Genomic DNA, 23,979 nt, shown 5'->3' on the forward strand with positions numbered 1-23,979 from the left:
AACTATAGTTACACTAATGTTCAGTAATATCTAGAGTATGTTGCAACTATAGTTACACTAATGTTTAGTAATATCTAGAGTATGTTACAACTATAGTTACACTGATGTTTAGTAATATCTAGAGTATGTTACAACTATAGTTACACTGATGTTTAGTAATATCTAAAGTATGTTACAACTATAGTTACACTGATGTTCAGTAATATCTAGAGTATGTTACAGCTGTAGTTACACTAATGTTTAGTATTATGTAGAGTATGTTACAACTATAGTTACACAAATGTTTAGTAATATCTAGAGTATGTTACAACTATAGTTACACTGATGTTCAGTAATATCTAGAGTATGTTACAGTTGTAGTCAGACTGATGTCTATTTTTGTGTTATAATTATTTACTGAATGTCATATATCGCCAGGTGCGTATATATCCAGTGTATTTTCTGTTGGTCGTATACTGATGGTTCGATATCGTGTTTCTTGTCATTTTGCGATTATTACGTTACAAGCATCGAGAAAGTTTCAGACCCCAAAGTAAGGAACTTAAAAGAAATTTAACCATGTTTTAACATCTGACGTCATTAACTTCATTATTAACACAATACTAGGGAAAAGTTGTACACTCTTTGATGCGAGTCCAGTGTTTTTGCTTTTTCGTTGTTCTTAGCATTAACTAAAATTCAATGCAGTGTACGAGATAGGTCATGATTAGATAGTCGGCGAACATGAACGAAGTTTACGACGTTTAAATATGTATTTTGAAGTCGTAACTGTCTCGAACACCTGATGAACAGCTACACGAAATGGTAATTTTGCTTCGGCTTCAAATAGAAGTTCATAGAACAAAACGAGAAGGCCATTTGTTTAGAACTCTTCGCTTGTTACGTTGGAATTTTAGTTATCTCGATAACTTATTAGGCTTAGGTAGTCTCCTCTTATCTCGTGTTGTTAATTGCACCAGCTGGTTTGAAAGAAATGTTCTAAAATAGGGGTTACCTTTACCATTTTATCATTATAACTTCAAGTAACTTTTATGACGGTGCATGTAGACTAAACATATTTCGTCTTTTACTGTCTACAACACATTTACGTTTATTATCAGTTTCCGTTAAGCCTAATTATTTTGTACGTGTACAAATGTTTGTCTGGTTATTTGAAAAGACAGCAAAAGTATGGCGTAGTTCGTCTTAGACGGACACATCGAATCGCGTTTTTTGTCTGTGTTTTTTACTGTTGTAAAAACTTAAACCTTAATTATTTAGAGCTTAATGTGCTACCAGATATAAAATTTATCAAACGGTTATTTTGAACTTCTTACATTAGTGATTAACAATAAAATATTATATATAAATATATTATCTGCTGTAACTGGTCGTTTGAATCAGAAAATAGCGTTTGTTTTCATGTATTTTTCATCTTATCACAGTAAACGACAATAAAAAACTGGTTTAACAGATATAAATGGCAACTACGTAAAGCAAAGTGGTTCTAACAGGTTATACAAAGTTTGGTTTGGTTGTTGTTAAGCGTAAAGTTACACAATGAGTCACCTCTGCTTTGCTCACCATCGAAATTTTAACGTTATAAACTTATAGACTTACTTCTGAGAGCTTTATATTTGATTTTTTATTTGTTTGTTTGTTTTAATTTCGCAAAAAGCTATACGAGGGCTATCTGCGCTAGCCGTCCCTAACTTAGCAGTGTAAGACGAGAGGGAAGGCAGCTAGACATCACTACCCACCGCCAACTCTTGGGCTACTTTGTACCAACGAACACTAGAATTAACTGTAACATTATAACGCCCCTACGGCTGAAAGGATGAGCACGTTTGGTGTGAGGGAGACTCAAACCCGTGACCCTTAGATTACGAGTCGAACGCCTTAACCCACCTGGCCATGCCGGGCCAGAGGGCTTTATGAAGCCACGGAGATGTTCTACATTTATTTTGATTTGGTTACAAAATAACTTTAACACATAACAGGTAATGAGACTAGAATTATACATCATTATGTTCATAATTGATAAAGGAAGACCATACGTACTGTTTTTATTTTCGCCATCTTTTAATAGTTAACTTGTTGATGATGGTAATATATAGATTTCGTGTTGCCCATAATTTATTCATCCAATTAAAGACCAGCTACCTTCCAATGTGAAACAATGCTAATCTACCAAATCCGAACCGTGCAGTTAGCGAACCCAATCATCTCCTGATGTCGACACCAAATCTCGTTTGAAAGCAAAGTCACACTGAGCTCTCTGCTGTTTCTACTGCAGCAGACTTCAGCAGAGAAAGCAAGAAAAGCAACAAAACCACGTGGGTTTCTGTCGTCATGAAATGTATAAAACCTTGGTTCACTGAGAATACTTAGATAAGAAGTCTTCCCTATTTTGGACATGAGAACTGAAGTTTATTCATACATGCAAATTGGGTAAATATATATATATTTCGTGCTACAAGTTTTTTGTTTTTTTTTACCCATGTTAACTTTGCTCTGACCTGTTAAAAAGAAAATTATTTTTCAGTAAAATTATTACTGACTCCCTTGTTGTTGCAAATGAAATAGGCTTAGAGAAATATCAACTTTCCTAAGAAGCATTCTTTTATGGCTAGCCCTACATGACACTGGTACGTATTTACACTCGTTAAAACAAAAGATCATAAGCTATACTAAGTCGTATTTGGAACGTAAGAAAGTGTGAGTTGTTACCGGGATGTTTACTCTGTTTCTAGCACTAGGGATGGCCAAGCGTGTTAAGGCGTTCGACTCGTAATCTGAGGGTCACAGGTTCAAATCCCTGTCGCACCAAACATGGTCGTCCTTTTAGCCGTGAGGGGGTTATAATGTACGGTCAATCCCACTATTCGTTGGTAAAAGATTAGCCCAAGAGTTGGCGGTGGGTGGTGATGACTAGCTGCGTTCCCTTTAGTCGTACACTGCTAAATTAGGGACGGCTAGCGCAGATAGCCCTCGAGTAGCTTTGTGCGAAATTCAAAAACAAACAAGCACTGGGTTAGGGGGAGTGACACCCACCTGTACAGATTGACCCCATAACCCCCTCTGTACCATATTAATTATCAAAGTTTCTACTACAGAAGTTTGAATTCTCAACTTGAACTGTTGGATGACCCTAGGTTTCAGGTCACCCAGGATTTGTTTGGGATCAAATAACATAATTGACTGTTACTTCTATGAAGTGTAGAGAATTTTTAGAGGTATAGGAATTCGAAACTCGGATCCAGCGAAAGCCCAGTTTCTTTTTCTAATAACGCTTGTTTGCTGTAGCTTCAGTTGACTTAATGTGTGGTTAAGGCCCAAGTTTACTAATACTCGGGCCCGGCAGAAAGTGGGGTGAGAGACCTCCCTCCCCCTTGATTTATGTAGAGGAAACTAACTGTAGCGGTAAGGACCACCCTCAAACAGAGACAAAAAAAACTTTTCATTGAAGAGATTCAAGCTTTTCATTCGTCAGAACGTTTAAAACACGTGTATTTGCATGTGGTATCACTAGTCGCTCTGTAACAACACCATTTCTGCGTAAGTCATATCAGATAAATATACATGTAAAAACTGCTCGTTTGGGTTGAGAAAGTTTTTTACGTAGAGGAGCGAACAACGTTTCGACCTTCTTCGGTCATCGTCATCGTGAACCTGCAAAAAGAAATTCATACACCATTCTCTCTGTTATTATTTATTATTACAGATACCACTACATGTATATTAATTAAAATTTAAATTACAGTATATGCGTGTAAGTTCTTAACATACGAAATATAATATACATAAACGCGAATGTCTTTCTGTTTCTTGTGCAAGGTCACATCTTTAAAGCGACAGATACAGGTTCGACAAAAATCCGTTTTGAGGCCAAAGTGACCAACACAGTAATTTTTGGCAAACAGGATGACTAATTGTCTCAAATCGAAAAGGCCGATTTTTTTTTTTTTTTTTTGTAATTTGCCTTCAAGAGGGTATTATTTATATGTTTTATCTGTGTGAAGACGTTTGTGATTAGTATTGTGTTAAAAACTATGTGGAGCCTTCTCTTGTGCTCTTTCACTCCCCCTGTATCTTTCTTCTACATATGCATGCCTAATCTCTAAGTCTCCTTATAAGAAAAAAGGCTGGTGCTTTCTCTCGAACCTGCGAGACTAAATAGTCTAGCCTCAGCTATGTGTTTTGCTTGCGTGTACTCGCAAGAGGCGGCTATATGATAATTTAACAAAAACGAGAAACACTTTTGGTATTGGCAAATTTTCATTTACGTTATGTTATACAGAGAATATAATAACTCAACTCTTTATTAAATATAATGATAATAAATTCAGAATACATTGTAAACGACAACTGACCATACGGCAGAAATCAAGACATAGTAAGATAGGGAATTTTGCTTTAGAAACTTAAAAGGTCATTCAGAACGTGCTTTAAGAAACAGGAACGATCTACTGTGTCTTCTTTAAAATATCTAGCTTTTTTTTTTGCACGTTTTTTTCTCGATTTGTTTTTCAAAATATTTACTTAGGTAAAGAAATAATTTTTAGTTAGTTTTTTTGCAATATTCACGATTGGTTGATTTCATCAAAACAGATTGGGGTTCTTGCAGTCATTGTCATCTGAGCATCAGCGGGTTACTGTTCCAGTAACTTGTATATTATTGAATCATCAGATTAACGTTTATTGATATATTGAATAAAATTTAGTTTTAACAAGCTGTTTTAATTGCGCGATTCGGCCCGGCATGGCCAGGTGGGTTAAGGCGTTCGACTCGTAATCCGAAGGTCGCGGGTTCGAATCCCGGTCGCATCAAACATACTCGCCCTTTCAGCCGTGGAGTCGTTATAATGTGACGGTCAATCCCAGTATTCGTTGGTAAAAGAGTAGCCCAAGAGTTGGCGGTGGGTGGTGATGACTAGCTGCCTTCCCTCTAGTCTTACACTGCTAAATTAGGGACGGCTAGCGCAGATAGCCCTAGGGTAGCTTTGCGCGAAATTCAAAACAAACAAATAATTGCGCGATTCACACGTTGGTGTGATACACCATCCCTCTCACACTGACACCAACAATTTAGAAACTAAATTTATGCTAAGAACTAAAACCTGAAACATTGACCCATCAGCAACACAAAAATATATAATTTTGTTCTTTAGTTTGACTGTGTTGTTTTTTTCTAGGGTTAGTGACCGTTCATAACGTGTCTAGTTAACGAGTTTTAATTTTGGAAGTACGTATCAGTGTAAATAATAACTCTTCTTTATGTTAAAAAGGCACCGTCTTTACAGAGAAATTTGAGGCCACATCACAATTTTGTTTTTCCTAAACTGTTTAATTAATTCGGACTTCTCAAGTTATGGATGACTTCTAGCATTTCACTGAGAAGCTGAACAGAAAATTTGAATAAGTGATAAAATCAAACCGGTTGTTAAATGAGGACATAACAGACACGTATAGAAAATACGATACTTTATTTATATGAAGAGGAAGAAACTGATGCTTGTTCTTTGCCTTCTTCGTTCAGTTAGGACCCACATGAGGCCTCCATCTTGAAGAAATCGGTGGTAAAGTGTAAGGTACTTAATACACGGAGATACACTTGAATAAGTCGCTTCTTTCTTAGGTTGCTAACCTTGGAACAAAAGAAAAAATGTACATTAAAAGTAGTTGGTCATTTGAAATCTTCACTTTTACTAAGAAGTGATGACTGGAGACCATCTATGTGAGTTTCCTTTAAAAATATCCAATATATACATTTGTTTAATCAGCCACGTTGAACAGATTTACTTTTGAATATATATTAATATTTCAATACTTTTAAATATCATACTGTTTTAAGCACACAGCTGCGTAATAGGCTATTTGTGCTGTGCCCATCGCATGAATCCAATCCAGGATGTCAGTATTATAAGCTTATTCCGGTGGGTAGGCGGCGAGTTTGTAGACTTAAGACGCTAAAATCTGGATCAGGTTTCCTGTGTTGGATAAAACACAGATAGCCTATTATGTAGCTTGTGCTACAATAAACAAATAAATTGTTGAGCCCCTGTGATAGGGCAAATCATACTGTGAAGCAACCTCATGACTTTCTAAGTGGACACCTGTTTCGCAAAGACAGTGTTATTTGTTTTTATTTTCTATACTCGATAAAACATTTTGATTGGATTTGTTAAGCCACACAATGGACATAGTGCGCTCTGTCCGCTATCAGTGTGAATCGAGGGGGGATTTTTTGACCGTAAAAAATAAAAAAAAACGTTTAATGTTTCTGTAGTCTGTCCTTTAAAAGACTAGATTAAAAACAACGGATCAGAAGTTGGCTAAAATTTACTTTAAAATACTGTTGCTCGGTTTGTTAATAAAATAATCCTGAACTCTGGAACGGTTTGAGACAAGTTCCGCTAGATGGCCTTAAGACGTACTTGTTACACACAGTTAACTTTGCACAGGTGAAAACCAATTTAAAATCAGTCTTCCGAAGGAAAAAGCATCTAATTTAAAGTCGTTTTGTGTCAAGTACAACCACCTGTCTCTGACGTTGAATATTGGTGGACTCTGGCTACACCCTCGTGGAACGTAGCTTGTAGAATGTGATATTTTGTGATTGTCGTCACACTTCAAAGAAGAAGCGAGGTGGGAAGAATTATGAATTACATTTTGATAAGAGTCTCACCCACATCGCCAGTTAACCCCTTCCACCCCGACATTGGAAAACTCTGCATATGGGAGAATTTTGTGCTCACCTTTTATATTGTTGTTGTTTTCTGGAACAAGTCTCCTTGCATGGCTCGTACATCTGTTTTACCTTTGATAATGATGTGACAATTCCCGAAATATCATGGTTATAACTCGTGTAATTGTTAGAACAATGCATAAGCAACGGCCCGACATGGCCAAGCGTGTTAAGGCGTTCGACTCGTAATTCGCGGGCTCGAATCCCGGTCGCACCAAACATGCTCGCCCACCCAGCCGTGGGGGCATTATAATGTGACTATTCGTTGGTAAAAGGTATCCCAAGAGTTGGCGGTGGGTGATGATGACTAGCTGACTTTCCTCTAGTCTTACACTGCTAAATTAGGGACAGCTAGCGCAGATAGCCCTCGAGTATCTTTGCGCGAAATTAAAAAAAACAAAAGCATAAGCAATCCTGGTGGGAAAATGGCAAGTCTACAGGCTAATATGCAAAAATTCGGTGTTCGATTCCTGTGGTTTTACTGTAAAGGATATAATTTTTTTAAATGAAAACTAACCAACCTGTTTCACGGTTCAAATGTTCTGTAGTAATGTTTGGATTTATCTCGGTGAGGTTAGAAGTGAATAGTATACACATCTTTACACATTGTCGATTAAAGTTATTGACACGTGATAACATTTGTCATCAACTCCCAATTAATGCAACAGTAACTTCCTTGTCCATTATTATATGTTTCGTTCATTACACTATATAACACAAATTTTGTTCCTGGATAGTATGTGTTATTTCTTAATTACTTATGTTGTAAAAGTACAGAAAATGGCCATTATTCACTTCAAACTTAGCTTTAGTGACCTAGATAATGAAATTTGGTAATTTACCTATTTTATATGTAAAAACGGGCAAATTTGGACATTTTCATTTATATAAGGTCTGAATAAAACAACATATGAATCAAGATTTACATGTATTTATATTAAAGTTACACAAAAATGTTTACAAGTGAGTAGTTTTTCGAGATTTACGACTGTAATGTAAATCACTTTCACGTATCAGCCTCCAAATATAGTCAGTCTCCCATCATGTTTTCGTTATACGCTCCCAGGCCACAAAAACAAAGTTTGAAGAGAAAAATAGGTCTTTTCCATTTACTTTAGACATAAATAATTGGGAAATAACACTTTATGTCCAGGAACAAGTAAAAGTAAAAATTTTGTTACATAGCGTAATTTTACTTTTGAATATTACTTTTCATCATTTTACTTTACTTCTTACAGAATTATGTTATTTTTTCGCAGCTTGGCATTCTCAAAATGTTTTGGTTCTTTTAAAAACAAAAGAAAGATTCGTGGTCTCGTACATTTTGGTTTTAGCTTGTTGAAGTTTTGAGATTTACTTAATGTCTTCGCACATAGAGCAGCAACGGTCCGACAACACCTTTATTATTAGAAAGTTACTTTGCAAGCATACATCAACTTACAATGTTGATACTGAATTATTCCACAGTTGTTTTATCTTTTGGGCTCAACCACGAACGAGACCACGTGGGAACGTGGAGATTTACATTTCCTGCTAAGACTATAAAAGCGTTATTTTTTATAAATCAACATTCCCACTTCTAGAGAGAGAATTCGTTGGATGCGTATGTCATAATAAATGGATATCTTATGAACCCACCAGGCTTAATACTGATGTATGAGGACATTTATTAGGGTATTTTGTAGGATTAAAATGAGATAAGACTGGCTTTGTGGCATGGAAGTTATGTTCCTTTTTAAGATAGGATATTTCGTCATCGCAAAGTCCACAAGTGCAACTTAATTAAAATTTAAATACAGTAATCACTCATGTACTGGCACTGGTTAAGGCACTCGACTCGTAAGCTGAGGGTCGCAGGTTCGAATCACTGTCGCACCAAGCATGCTCGCCCTTTCAGCCGTGGGGGCGTTATAATGTTTCGAACAATCCCACTATTCGTTAGTAAAGAGTTGGGAGTGGGTAATGATTGACTAGCTGCCTCCCCTCTAGTCTTACACTGCTAAATTAGGGACAGCTAGAACAGATAGCTCTCGTGTAGCTTTGCGAGAGTGGCCCGGCATGGCCAGGTGGGTTAAGACGTTCGACTCGTAATCCGAGGGTCACGGTTTTGAATCCCTGTCGCACATAGCATCCTCGCCCTTTCAGTCGTGGGGTCGTTATAATGTGACGGTCAATCCCACTATTCGTTGGTAACAAAGTAGCCCAGGAGTTGTCGGTGGGTGGTGATGACTAGCTGCCTTCCCTCTAGTTTTACACTGCTAAATTAGGGATGGCTAGCGCAGATAGCCCTCGTGTAACTTTGCGCGAAATTCAAAACAAACCAAACCACTCGTGTACCCTGAACTCGTGTCTTTATCACAACGGCTAGTTAGTGTTCGGTACAACAAATTTAAATAAATAAAATAATTTAAAAAAAACCTATAAGATATCAAACTATTAGAATAACAATGATATTAACAGTCGGAACATGGCTAGTTTTATTTGTAAAATTAACTTCTTCGTAGTTCGTGAATACGTTACGAGACGCCGTCTGCTGGAATTATGTGTTAAATTATCAAGGAGTAGCATATGGTTCCTGATGTTAAACGTTATTTTAATTTCGCTTTTCAAGAAATTGCGAAATAGTTTTGTAGATTAAGGAAACATGAACATTGAAAATGGTAATAATAATAAATACCCAGTGGTCATTCCAGTTTGATGACCATTGGAAGTGGTGGGAATACGAGAAAAAACAGGGGACAGTTGCTTCCCCTATTTAAAAACAACAACAGAGAAAAAAGGCTTAACTATTAATAGGGAGAATTTGTATTAAAGGTAAACACAAAGTTACGCAGTGGGCTATCTGTGCTGCGCCTACAAAGGTATCGAAACCCAATTTTTATATTCGTAAGTCCACAGACCTACTGCTGAGCCATTTGGATGTTGGGTAAGAAATAAAGCTGCTCTGCAACATACAACTGACAGGATACTTTTTAACATCCTAGAGCAACGATCAGCATTATGAAACACCACGTTTTGTATTCAATCTGAACTGTTTCAAATATGGTGACAGTGGCACCAACCATGTATAAAAGTTGAACTGGTCTGATAAAATAACTCACAAGCACCGTTTTAAAAATAGCTAGACTCAAGATTATGAAAACTGGAAGACCGAATCTAATAATTGACCGTACAAACAGAATATGTTCTGTTGAAATTATTCTTAACCTATAACAGTTCACTTTATGTAACTGATAAGTCACCTGTGTAAAACATTCCTACGTTGGACAGGTAACTCACTGGACTTTGTGTAGCTGATAAGTCACCTGTGTAAAACATTACTACGTTGGACAGGTGACTCACTGGACTTTGTGTAACTGATAAGTCACCTGTGTAAAACATTCCTACGTTGGACAGGTGACTCACTGGACTTTGTGTAAGTGATAAGTCACCTGTGTAAAACATTACTACGTTGGACAAGTGACTCACTGAACTCTGTGTAAGTGATAAGTCACCTGTGTAAAACATTCCTACGTTGGAAAGGTGACTCACTGGACTTTGTGTAACTGATAAGTCACCTGTGTAAAACATTACTACGTTGGACAGGTGACTCACTGAACTCTGTGTAACTGATAAGTCACCTGTGTAAAACATTCCTACGTTGGACAAGTGACTCACTGAACTCTGTGTAACTGATAAGTCACCTGTGTAAAACATTACGTTGGACAGGTGACTCACTGGATTTTGTGTAGCTGATAAGTCACCTGTGTAAAACATTACTACGTTGGACAAGTGACTCACTGAACTCTGTGTAACTGATAAGTCACCTGTGTAAAACATTCCTACGTTGGACAGGTGACTCACTGGACTTTGTGCAACTGGTAAGTCATCAGTGTAAAACATTCTTACGTTGAGCAAGTGACTCACTGGACTTTGTGTAACTGACAAGTTACATGTGTAAAACATTTCAATATTGTATACATCTGACACGATACACTGTTTAAATTATGTTTTTCTATTGTTGTTTTTTTAACTCCGTCTGTGTTTGTTTGTTATTGACTTTTGCTCGAAGCTGCTCGAGGGCTAACAGTGCCCAACGTCTTTATGTAAACTCGAAGTGGTGTGTTTACTTATTGCAAAGCCACGTCGGGATATCTGTTGAGCCCACCGAGGGGAATCGAACCCCTGATCTTAGCGTTATAAATCTGTAGACATATCGTTGGACTACCGGGAGGCACTCGAATTGGTATACTAGAGGGAAAGCAGTTGAGCAACATAACCCACAGACAACTTTGGGCTACACTATACCTTGTTTCTCGAAGGGTTTTGATGACGCCAGTCGAGCGCGCTTGTTACCAAACGGTACCGTGCCACGTGTGATTCTCTACGGTATTAGATGTTGCGTATACAATAAAGATGTCTGTTAATGATTCACTTCTTCTGTTCGATTTACATACTTCGTTCGCTCATCAGGTTGATTATTTATTGTGCATAGCTTACCATTCCCCTGTCACTCAAATTTACAAAGCTAGAAAGAAAAGAGTGAGAAACATCATTGGACCACGCCCAATAGCTTACCCAGATTATCGATCGACTTGGAACAAATTTATTCGTTTTGTGCATAGATTTCACTTGTTTACCTTGCCCTGGCGACAGCGCTATGCAATCAGGTGCTGCCCCCTACACAGTAAACTTTGCATCAACGCATAGGACTTAAGTATCTCCAGCCCCCCAGTGGATCAGCGGTATGTCTGCGGACTTACAATGCTAAAATCTGGGTTTCGATACCCGTGATGGGCAGAGCACAGATAGCCCATTGTGTAGCTTTGTGCTTAATTCAAAACAAGTATCTCCATGATGTTCATGTATTAGAAATTTTACTGAAAGTAAAATAAAACAACAATAATTATTTAGTAACCTAAATGTGTTCAGTTTTACATCGCCTCGTGATGTAAGTCAAATACACGGTTTCCCCAGCACCTAGAATAATCTCACACCAGATGTATCCTGGTTATACATTCGTAAACAGGTTTCTTAAGACTTAACGTCAAAAGATCTGATAGTACAGAAGGCTAATGGATAAGTACAATTCTGAGCTTGGAAATTTGGAAACGAGTTCCTTGAAAACAGATAATTTGTTTACCATTCTGGTTAGTTGAATTCGAATTGCATTGAAAATTTATAGTAACTCACGTTATACACGTGTTTGTGTCTTAACATTAATTAAGGGTCTTAAAACAGATTTACTGCAAAGATAAAATTTAAATATATATGAAAGAATATACGAGAATATCGTAGTTCTGTTTTTGTTGGGTTTTTTCAGGCCCGGCATGAGGATCGCGGGTTCGAAACCCGGTCGCACCAAACATGCTCGCCCCTCCCAGCCGTGGGGGCGTTATAATGTGACGGTCAATCCCACTATTCGTTGGTGAAAGAGTAGCCGAAGAGGTGGGGGTGGGTGGTGATGACTGGCTGCTTTCCCTCTAGTCTTACACTGCTAAATTAGCGACGGCTAGCGCAGATAGCCCTCGAGTAGCTTTGTGCGAAATCCAAAACAAACATCTGTTTCTTTTATTAATTTCTGCTACCGATTACTTACATCAAAGGTCCCTCTTCTAATAATATGTTTAATGGGAATCGATAACAAAAAAACATACAAATACTGTTTTTCAACTCAACAAATAGTTTTGTAGTCTAAATTAAATTTGTGTGTACTCTCTAAAGTTATAATACGGTTTATGTTTAATTTGCCCGACACGGCCAGGTGGTTCAGGCACTCGACTCGTAATCTGAGGGTAGCGGGTTCGAATCCCTGTCATACTAAACATGCTCGCCTTTTCAGCGGTGGAGGGGCGTTATAATGTTACGGTCAATCCCACTCTTCGTTGGTAAAAGAGTCGCTCGAGAGTTGGCGGTGGGTGGTGATAACTAGCTGTCTTCCCCTCTGCCATTAGGATATGAAGCTCTGACCAGATAAGAGAGAACCATACAGCATCACCCTCTGCCATTAGGATATGAAGCTCTGACCAGATAAGAGAGAGCCATACAGCATCACCTTCTGCCATTAGGATATGAAGCTCTGACCAGATAAGAGAGAGCCATACAGCATCACCCTCTGCCATTAGGATATGAAGCTCTGACCAGATAAGAGAGAGCCATACAGCATCACTCTCTGCCATTAGGATATGAAGCTCTGACCAGATAAGAGAGAGCCATACAGCATCACTCTCTGCCATTAGGATATGAAGCTCTGACCAGATAAGAGAGAACCATACAGCATCACCCTCTGTCATTAGGATATGAAGCTCTGACGAGATAAGAGAGAGCCATACAGCATCACCCTCTGCCATTAGGAGATGAAGCTCTGACCAGATAAGAGAGAACCATACAGCATTACCCTCTGCCATAAGGATATGAATCTCTGACCAGATAAGAGAGAACCATACAGCATCACCCTCTGCCATAAGGATATGAATCTTTGACCAGATAAGAGAGAACCATACAGCATTACCCTCTGCCATAAGGATATGAATCTCTGATCAGATAAGAGAGAACCATACAGCATCACCCTCTGCCATTAGGAGATAAAGCTCTGACCAGATAAGAGAGAACCATAGAGCATTACCCTCTGCCATAAGGATATGAATCTCTGACCAGATAAGAGAGAACCATACAGCATCACCCTCTGCCATAAGGGGCCGATTGTTTCTGTTATTTGAACCAAATAACGGATTTAATGTCACTTTTATAATGCAGGGCATGCTATTCATTATTACGTCTCGAATCTCGGACCCTTCGAACCGCAGCGACAATATATTGAAACTTTTAATTACGGCTTGTTTTAGTTGTTGTTTTTTTTTGCAGTCTGATTGATCGCAAAGTTAACCATAAGACCACATCCAACATAGAGATACTTGTTGGAACCTGGAACATCATATTCTTGACCTCTGACATCTCAAGTTCCACATATGAACCTTACACTTCTGAGCCAATAAGGAACTCTCCTTATATTGTGTACGAAGGAGAGGATTATTATGGTTGTTATCGATCACAAAGGTACAAATCACGCTATCGGTGATCTTCTCAGCATGGGTATCGAAACCCGATTTTTAGAATTATAAGCCCGCTGACTTACTTACCATTGAGCCATTTTATTTGGAGGTATAATTGTAAATTCATAACCTTATGAACCTGAAGATAAGTTGGGAAAGTAAATGGTCCTTTGTGTGACTATCTGTCCTAATATTTATGTCCCGAAATGTCAGATCACAGAATATAGAAATAACTATACACATCCAATATTTATAACTCGAATGCGTAAAAATTATGATATTTTGATTAAGACAATCTTATTTTTCATGCCCCCTAATGTAGGCATATATTTCTTACAATATTTCCTAAGATGGCGAGGTTTCTAGATGAAACGGTAAAATCATGACAAATAAGGTCGGTCTAAAGGAAACGGAAGAACACAGTTTTGTAAGTTAGTGCCGGGGTAATACCGCCACCATTCGGTATCTTTTTAAACCACTTTTTGCTTCACAATTTCGCGCAAAGCTACATAAGCGCATAACCCTACCTAATATTAAACTGGTTGTTGTGCTTCACTGTCACTGATATTGTATACCACGCCTGCCCCATTGAACTGAATAATTAGATAGTCTTACGAAGACATGTTGACAAGAAGGTAGCTAGGTAATAATTTAAAGCGGAGGTTCTATTTATCGTAACAATTAAAGATGTCAATAAAAGCATAACCTTATACGTCATAGCCATATCAAATGCCTCGTTCTCACGGGTCTCGTGAACCGAGGCGATACGTTTCATTGGTAGGCCTCTATCTCACGCTTTCCTGATTGGGTGAGTAACCGTATACGCTTGCCTCGTGTTGAAAGCGATTTTATCCGTTTCTATTTGATCAAGGCCTTATTGTGCTTTATAGACTTACACTCATTTAACCTTGTTTAAGCGATTGAATATCATAACTAAAATATATATTGAAATGTATCAATACGCAAGCTTTAGCTCAAACGTATATTTTCGTACAAAATCACCAGTATTGTAAAACTAATTTTATCTATTACAGAACGGTTTGAATACATGTTTACTGCTATTATAGGAAAGCCTACTTTTCTTTCGTATTATCTCACGTTGACCTGTTTCGCTGACCTAAACTGTACACAGCTACACCACTGAATTGACCCAGCATGGCCAGGTAGTTAGCGGGTTCTAATCTCCGTTCCACTAAACATGCTCGCCTTTTCAGCCATGTGAGCGTTATAATGTGACGGCTAGTTTCAATAGTCGTTAGTAATAGAGTAATCCAAGACTTGGCAGTCCTTCACTGCTACACTGGGGACGGCGAGCGCAGATAGCCCTCGTGTAGCTTTGTGAGAAATTCAAACCAAACCACTGAGACAAGGAAACTCGACTAACTAAATACTGAAATTTAAACAACCTAATAACGTACAAACTAGGTTGGGTTGATTAATTTCAACCACGCACATGTTTTTATAATGGCGTGTTTGTTTTTTGGATCAGCGATAATATGTCCGCCATATGGATCTGATTCCAAGTATCAGCTTTATAAGCTACGTACTAAATGCAGTACTCAAAACAGCGAAGTAGGGATTGTGTGTGTGAGTGAACGATAGAAGAAGTGTATTTCTCTCTCTCTCATGTATCACAGTAGCCGTCTTATGTGCAGGTGTCCCTGAACAACGTTAATAAGTTGTATTTATGAAGGCGTTGTGTCGAACACCTTGAAAGCTGCAATATTCGTTTGTTTATCTGACAGATTAGGTTTAGCGTAACCGAGAGATTAACGTTTTGAACTATAGATTTATGGATCCACTTTTTTGGCGTCTAGTTACCGAAAAGTGCTACGGATTTCGGGACCGTGGGTGCGTTACAAAGGTGACAGTCAAATCTTACGGTCCTAGAAGAGTAGCCCTAGAGTTGGCGCTAAAAGTGATTCACTCTACAGTCTACTAATTCTAAATTAAGAACCCGTTCGATAAGTTAACCGTTGAGTGGCTTCGAACGAATAAAAAAAGAAAGCCTAATTGATTCAATTTGCCACTGAAGCAGAGGTTTCTTTGTCTAAAAAAAACAAGTAAAAATAAATAAATAACCACATCTTTAAAAACCTGGCTAATATGTTAATAGTTTCACAGAAAGAAACAAGGAAAAGTAACATTTCTTTGAAAAATGAAACCTACTTTAAACTGCGTTTCCTTTTTTAGTAATTGTTACGTCATAGCATGCTGTTTTTTGTGTGGTTTACTACAAGGGTAGTGAAGAGAAAGCTTCGCATTTGAGAAATAACATTCAGTTGACGTGTGTTCCACTAGGAACTCTGATACAGCATGATTGATGTGGCGCCAAAAATCGTATAATTGGGGAAGTGTAGCGGGAAAGTACACGTTAAGAACAAAAGCAACTCGAAGTTGGTAGCGAGAAGTTGTTCTGGAAAACCAACCAGGTGAGGTCCAATTAGAAAATACTGGGAAGAGCTTGATGTTACGAAGACATGCAAGTGATTATTACTCGAATATACTCGTAATTTTGTTTTCTTAAAATATATGCAACAGACAATTGTATTGTTGTCTATTGGTGATTAAAAACAAACACACTTCTTTGCGTTAAGATTTCTTTGAATCGTCGTGATAAAAGCGAAAACTTGTTACATATTTATATATCAACATTTCTGAAGTCCACACCTCTTTATTCCACCCTCACAAAACTAACAAAATACAAATTTCGAAAGTATAGCTCGGAGAAATCGAAATGGTGTCGTTCACTCAGTATTTTCATTTGTGTAACGACTGGATTTTTAAAAGTCTCAGTACATTAACAGAAATATTCTGATAGCGAGGTGAGTTTTATTTACTGTAATCTGAGAAATGTACTATGCACGAGGTAATAAGGTGTATGTTTACTTCGGCCACATTTGGTAACCTGATACACAAAATGGTAACATGGAAGTTGTGCCACCTTTGGTAACCTGATACACAAAATGGTAACATGGAAGTTGTGCCACCTTTGGTAACCTGATACACAAAATGGTAACATGGAAGTTGTGCCACATTTGGTAACCTGATACACAAAATGGTAACATGGAAGTTGTGCCACCTTTGGTAACCTGATACACAAAATGGTAACATGGAAGTTGTGTCACCTTTGGTAACCTGATACACAAAATGGTAACATGGAAGTTGTGTCACCTTTGGTAACCTGGTACACAAAATGGTAACATGGAAGTTGTGTCACCTTTGGTAAACTGATACACAAAATGATAGCATGAAAATGTGCCACCTTTGGTAACCTGATACACAAAATGATAGCATGGAAAATGTGCAACCTTTGATAAGTTAATACGGAAAATGGTAACATGGAAAATGTGCAACCTTTGGTAAGTTAATACGGAAAATGGTAACATGGAAAATGTGCAACCTTTGGTAAGTTAATACACAAAATGATAACAAACTAATTACTGCAAAAATGGAAATTTGTTTACGGACATGCTAAAGCCGAATGTTAATTAAGAAAATCTTTTCTTTTAATGTTTCCGTCCAGTAAAATTCTAAAGGTCAAGTTGCAGTACAAACATCAATATAAACAATGATAAGGTTCGATATTGTTTGATTATTATTTCATGAAGTTTGAGTTACGTTTGAGGGTGACAGCACAGAACACCGAACATTCAGTACCCTAGACACCATGACTGTTTCTACTCGACTTGCTTTTTAAGTTTTATATAAAAGATGGCCGGGTGGCCTGTCTTAATTGTGATCAAAATATGAAGCCAAAGATTCATGGTTCGTGCGACGATACCGCACTCGGGGTGGTTTAGATAAGAGTGGCTGGAGAGCTATCGGCGGGTGCTATTCACTGGCTACGAAACAAACAGCTTACACAAACACTAAACACAGTAGTTTGTGTGTGGTTGTTGAAGGTGGAACACAAATGATTTGTTTGTTTGTTTAGAATTAAGCACAAAGCTACACAATGGGCTATCTGTGCTCTGCCCATCACAGGTATCGAAACCCGGTTTTTATTGAGTAAGTCCGCAGACATACCACGGTACCAGTGTTTCATCATGGCCGTCATTATGCCATTGGTTTATATTACTTACTTTAAAGCAGGCCTTCGTTCTAGCTGCAATCAGTAATTTCTAGCGTAGCTATTTCCTTTGAGAAACCCTGTAATAACAATGGGTCGGATATGGCTGTCAATTTATTTGCATTCGTTAAACGACTTGTTACATCCAGTTTTTGTACTAAATTCCTAAATATATTATTCTTAACTTACCTTCGTCACGATAAATCACAAGAGCTGAATATATCACGCGACTAATTAAAACATTCGAAAACTAAACCACTTCTAGCAAACACGTAATGTTTATAAACAATAATAAAATAGCCAGCATTATGGCCTGAACGCGTTTTTCCTCTTAATTAATGTAATTTATACTGAAACTATAAACAAAACCCAGCGGCCGAAGTGAATAAAAAAACATTTTTCATGTGACTTATAATATTACTTTAAATGTTTAGTCTGTTAATGACCGAAGATAAATAGAAACCTGTTTAGACCTCTGCTCTTAAGTGCCATCTTTTGACGTACAGATACAAGTAACTTGATTCTTGACTGTTTGAAATAGTCACAGAAGTGTTACAATAAACCACGTGTCAAATGTCTGCACACATATATAAATAAACCACGTGTTTTTGTATAGAAACCTTAAAAGCACTTCGAAAACTGAAGTGCCATTTGGATCTATCTGTCAGTCGCACTTTCTACTTTATGTTATGTTTAATTTTAGTAACTTAATGCATTATTCTTCACTGCAGGCCTAACCAGACGCGTTCTATACGTATAGACGTATATGGATTAAACCCTACTGGTGTTTAGTCCTAACTATAAAAGTGGATTTTTTTTATATCTTTAGTTTAAATTATACGATGATGGTATTTTCTCATGGTCTGGAGGGCAAGAAAAACGCCATGTCGTTTCGTTAATTAGTGTTCACACAGTACTACGATAATTAAAATAATAGGCAGGTGTAACCACACACGCACCTTCTGGTGTGAGAAACCTAGTCACGCTGATAGTTTCATGATAGAACCAGGAGTTAAATTGGTTTGGTTTGGCGCAAAGCCACACGAGAGCTATCTGCGCTAGCCGTCCCTAATTTAGCAGTGTACGACTAGAGGGGAGGCAGCTAGTCATCACCACCCACCGTCAACTCTTGGGCTACTCTTTTACCAACGAATAGTGGGATTGATCGTCACATTATAGCGCCCCACGGCTGAAAGGGCGAGCATGTTTAGTGTGACGGGGATTCAAACCCGCGACCCTCGGATTACGAGTCGAGTGCCGAAACCACTTGGTCATGTCGGGCCTCCCAGATGTTAAAACATAGTGGACCTTGAACAGGGCGATTTAATTTTAAAATTATTGACATTTACAGCTCAGATAGATAATAAACCCTTTGCTGTACGATTTTTAGCGACAGATGAAATTTCTGGAGAAGAAACTTGTTAAGCAATTCGGCGTTAAAATTAAAAAACAACCACGTGCCACAACCGATCCGTAAGTTTAACCGCGAAGTGTTTCAAAATCAAAAACGTTTCATTTATTTTAGCTCTTACCATGACGTAAACGAACTCGGACGACAGCCAGTTTGGACCTGGATATAGCCTGGTGGTTAGTATGTTCGACTCGTGATGTTCGGGACGCAATTTCGAATCCGTGTCACCGGAAATGCTCGCTTTTTAGGACTTCTATCGGGGCCGGCTACCTGAATGTAACAAATTGTCGGTTAATACAAGCTACACGAGCGATCGACTTTAAATCTAAATGGTATTAAGAGATAACGGAAAAGAAACGATGACAAATGTATAAAATTTAACTTCTTCGCTACAACACACAGACGTTTCAGTATCGTTGAGGTGTAGTAAGACATCTCGTTCTGTTTGTGTAACATAATATGATACACTCTGTAAAAGATTAGACACTTTTCACAAAACTAGACACTTGTGTTTAGATGCTTGCAACAAAATGTAAAATTACTCCCTCTGGTGGTGCAATCATGAGGCTTTAAGTTTTTAACTATTGCGTATTTTAACTACAAATCCTTGAGGTTAATGGGAGATAGAGGACATGAGGTCATTCGTGAGGTTAATGAGAGTTAAAGAGTACATATGGTTCACATGACCTGTTTTTTATCATTTCTCTCGGAGGGTCAGCTGGCTTATTTATTCAATAAATTGTTAAAACATATATATATGTATCATTCATTTAACTTCATTTAGATATAAATTATTTTATTTCTCTTAAGTGTTACCGTGATATGGTTTATGGTGTGAATATTTTATGGTTATAATATATTTTTATATATTTCTCTTATTTACGCGACAGTTTATCCTACATCTACTGTGAAACAACATTATTATGTTAATTTTTAGACACAGACTTGAATCTTAACTTAAATATTATTATATGAAATTTTAGACATTGTAGAGATTTGAATATCAAATTAAAATTATTACGTTAATTATTATACATTGTAGAGATTTGAATATCAAATTAAACATTATTACGTTAATTATTAGACATTGTAGGGACTTGTATATCAAGTTAAACATTATTATGTTAATTATTAGACATTGTAGGGACTTGAATATCAAGTTAAACATTATTACGTTAATTATTAGACATTGTAGGGACTTGTATATCAAGTTAAACATTATTATGTTAATTATTAGACATTGTAAGGGACTTGAATATCAAGTTAAACATTATTATGTTAATTATTAGACATTGTAGGGACTTGAATATCAAGTTAAACATTATTACGTTAATTATTAGACATTGTAGAGATTTGAATATCAAATTAAACATTATTACGTTAATTATTAGACATTGTAGGGACTTGAATATCAAGTTAAACATTATTATGTTAATTATTAGACATTGTAGGGACTTGAATATCAAGTTAAACATTATTATGTTAATTATTAGACATTGTAGGGACTTGAATATCAAGTTAAACATTATTACGTTAATTATTAGACATTGTAGGGACTTGAATATCAAATTAAACATTATTACGTTAATTATTAGACATTGTAGAGATTTGAATATCAAATTAAACATTATTACGTTAATTATTAGACATTGTAGGGACTTGTATATCAAGTTAAACATTATTATGTTAATTATTAGACATTGTAGGGACTTGTAGATCAAGTTAAACATTATTACGTTAATTATTAGACATTGTAGAGGCTTGTATATCAAGTTAAACATTATTACGTTAATTATTAGACATTGTAGGGGCTTGTATATCAAATTAAACATTATTACGTTAATTATTAGACATTGTAGAGGCTTGTATATAAAGTTAAACATTATTACGTTAATTATTAGACATTGTTGGGGCTTGTATATCAAATTAAACATTATTACGTTAATTATTAGACATTGTAGGGGCTTGTATATCAAATTAAACATTATTACGTTACGTATTAGACATTGTAGAGGCTTGTATATCAAGTTAAACATTATTACGTTAATTATTAGACATTGTAGGGACTTGTATATCAAGTTAAACATTATTATGTTAATTATTAGACATTGTAAGGGACTTGAATATCAAGTTAAACATTATTATGTTAATTATTAGACATTGTAGGGACTTGAATATCAAGTTAAACATTATTACGTTAATTATTAGACATTGTAGAGATTTGAATATCAAATTAAACATTATTACGTTAATTATTAGACATTGTAGGGACTTGAATATCAAGTTAAACATTATTATGTTAATTATTAGACATTGTAGGGACTTGAATATCAAGTTAAACATTATTATGTTAATTATTAGACATTGTAGGGACTTGAATATCAAGTTAAACATTATTACGTTAATTATTAGACATTGTAGGGACTTGAATATCAAATTAAACATTATTACGTTAATTATTAGACATTGTAGAGATTTGAATATCAAATTAAACATTATTACGTTAATTATTAGACATTGTAGGGACTTGTATATCAAGTTAAACATTATTATGTTAATTATTAGACATTGTAGGGACTTGTAGATCAAGTTAAACATTATTACGTTAATTATTAGACATTGTAGAGGCTTGTATATCAAGTTAAACATTATTACGTTAATTATTAGACATTGTAGGGGCTTGTATATCAAATTAAACATTATTACGTTAATTATTAGACATTGTAGAGGCTTGTATATAAAGTTAAACATTATTACGTTAATTATTAGACATTGTTGGGGCTTGTATATCAAATTAAACATTATTACGTTAATTATTAGACATTGTAGGGGCTTGTATATCAAATTAAACATTATTACGTTACGTATTAGACATTGTAGAGGCTTGTATATCAAGTTAAACATTATTACGTTAATTATTAGACATTGTAGGGACTTGAATCTCAAGTCAAGTAAACTATGGTAAAAACGATAGAGTTCAAACTTCCATTTGATGTTTTCGAGGTGTTTTGGTCAGAGTTAACTGTAAGCTTTCTCTAATGTACAGTTAAATATAAAGGGCACTTTTGTTTTTGATATAGAAGCTGGTGGAAGTAGAAATGTTTAATATCCATTTAAAAAATGAAGAAAGAATACGACATTTCTAAAAAGCAGAGGTTTTCATATGAGCCGCTACATTTTTCGGATGGTCAGTGGTAACTTTGACGTCTGATCTAATGCTAAGATGCGAGGTTCATTCCCTGTAGCAGAAACAATACAGACAAAATAGAAATCGCATTGTAGTCGAGTACCCCCACCCTTACACACCAGTGATTCAGCAGTATGTCTGACGGCTTAAAACGCTGAACATTCGAATTTCGATACCAGTTGCGGTCAACACTGATAGCCCATTATTTTTAGGCTTTGTCCTTAACAACGAACAAATAATAATAAATGTAAAAAGTGGTCGAGTTACGATAAGAGAAGCGAAATTCGCGAAACAGATAGAATATTACAATAGGGGATCTCTGTAATTCAATGTCTGTATATATTATGAATTCTAAAAATGCTGTAACCCTTTTGGTACTGTACCAAGTATTTTTGAATTAAAAGAAACAATAGGAGGTTAAATGATAATTCCAGCATTGAAAATAATAACATTAGGGTCACTTAATTATATTTTCCATATAAATATATATCTCTGTATATTGTTTTAGGCCTAAGATTCGCTGTTGTGCGTGTGATGGTTACTCGTGTCACAATAACAATGGTGGTAAAATATTTTCGTTTCGAATTTCGCGTGAAGCTACACAAGGGCTATCTGGGCTAGCCGTCCCTAATTTAGCAGCTAGTCATCACCACCAACCACCAACTCTTGGGCTACTCTTTTACCAACGAATAGTGGGATTGACCGTAACATTATTACGCCCCAACTGCCGAAAGGGCGAGCATGTTTGGTGTAACGGAGATTCGAACCCGCGACCCTCAGATTTCGAGTTAAACGTCCTAACCACCTGGCCAGGCCAGGTGCTGTGTAACGGATTACCTGTGTTCCATTAACCCCAGGTATCGCAACCTGATTTTTAACATTGAAAGCCCATAGAAATACTGCTATGCTGGAGGTAGAAGGAGTGAGCCATTGTATACTTCCTCACGAATTCATGGCTTTAGTTTTCAGTTTCGTGTTCGAAATAAATGTAATTACTCCAATCGAGTAAGTACCAATAAGTAAGCAACCTATGGAATCGTAAAAATTCGAAATCTAACTGCTATTTAAAAGGCAAAAAAAGGAAAATGTAATTCGACGTCTTTAACTGTTGTTCAGGGCTGAGATATTTCGTCCATGTTTAACAACTGGATACCGTCATCACTGTATTAGTGGCTTTCATTCAGTTAGAAGTACCATGAGTTGTTTTTTTTCACGTTTCTTAATTACTTTGTGTCTTTGTTTTTAATTTATACAACGTAGTACGTAATTACGGATCAAAAGGTATCACGTGACGTACATGATAACTCACTAATTTACCAGCAAAGGAAAATTAGGCCTATCGTTTAATGTGATCTGACGCATGCTATTATCTTTGGGTATTTGAGCCGGAGAATATGATATTAAAATATAGGGTGTGTTTTTTTTTGCTTAAATTTTAAACGTTTGAGGCCATAGGATGTTTCAACCAGAACCTAAAAAAAATTAAAGTTCAAGGCTGGTGTATTGTACGTAATACAAATTCTAATTATACAAGTAGTTACAACGGAACTT

At 36.5% G+C, this 23,979-nt stretch overlaps 1 long non-coding RNA gene across 6 annotated transcripts in view; it reads right to left on the reverse strand.

Moving 5' to 3' along the window:
• Positions 1-5,448: 5,448 nt before the first annotated feature.
• The window catches only part of LOC143247005 (uncharacterized), a 206,465-nt gene continuing 187,934 nt past the window's right edge, over positions 5,449-23,979 (reverse strand). For 3 of the 6 annotated variants that reach the window (XR_013026310.1, XR_013026306.1, XR_013026305.1), the window contains 2 exons: positions 19,363-19,511; positions 5,449-5,626 (listed from right to left, as the gene is read on the reverse strand). This is a non-coding gene — a long non-coding RNA (uncharacterized LOC143247005). The remainder of the gene's footprint in view (positions 5,627-19,362; positions 19,512-23,979) is intronic. The other 3 variants (XR_013026309.1, XR_013026308.1, XR_013026307.1) reach the window with 2 other exon arrangements.

This window comes from Tachypleus tridentatus, chromosome 3, assembly GCF_004210375.1.
Source record: "Tachypleus tridentatus isolate NWPU-2018 chromosome 3, ASM421037v1, whole genome shotgun sequence".
NCBI classification, from domain to species: Eukaryota; Metazoa; Arthropoda; class Merostomata; order Xiphosura; family Limulidae; genus Tachypleus; species Tachypleus tridentatus.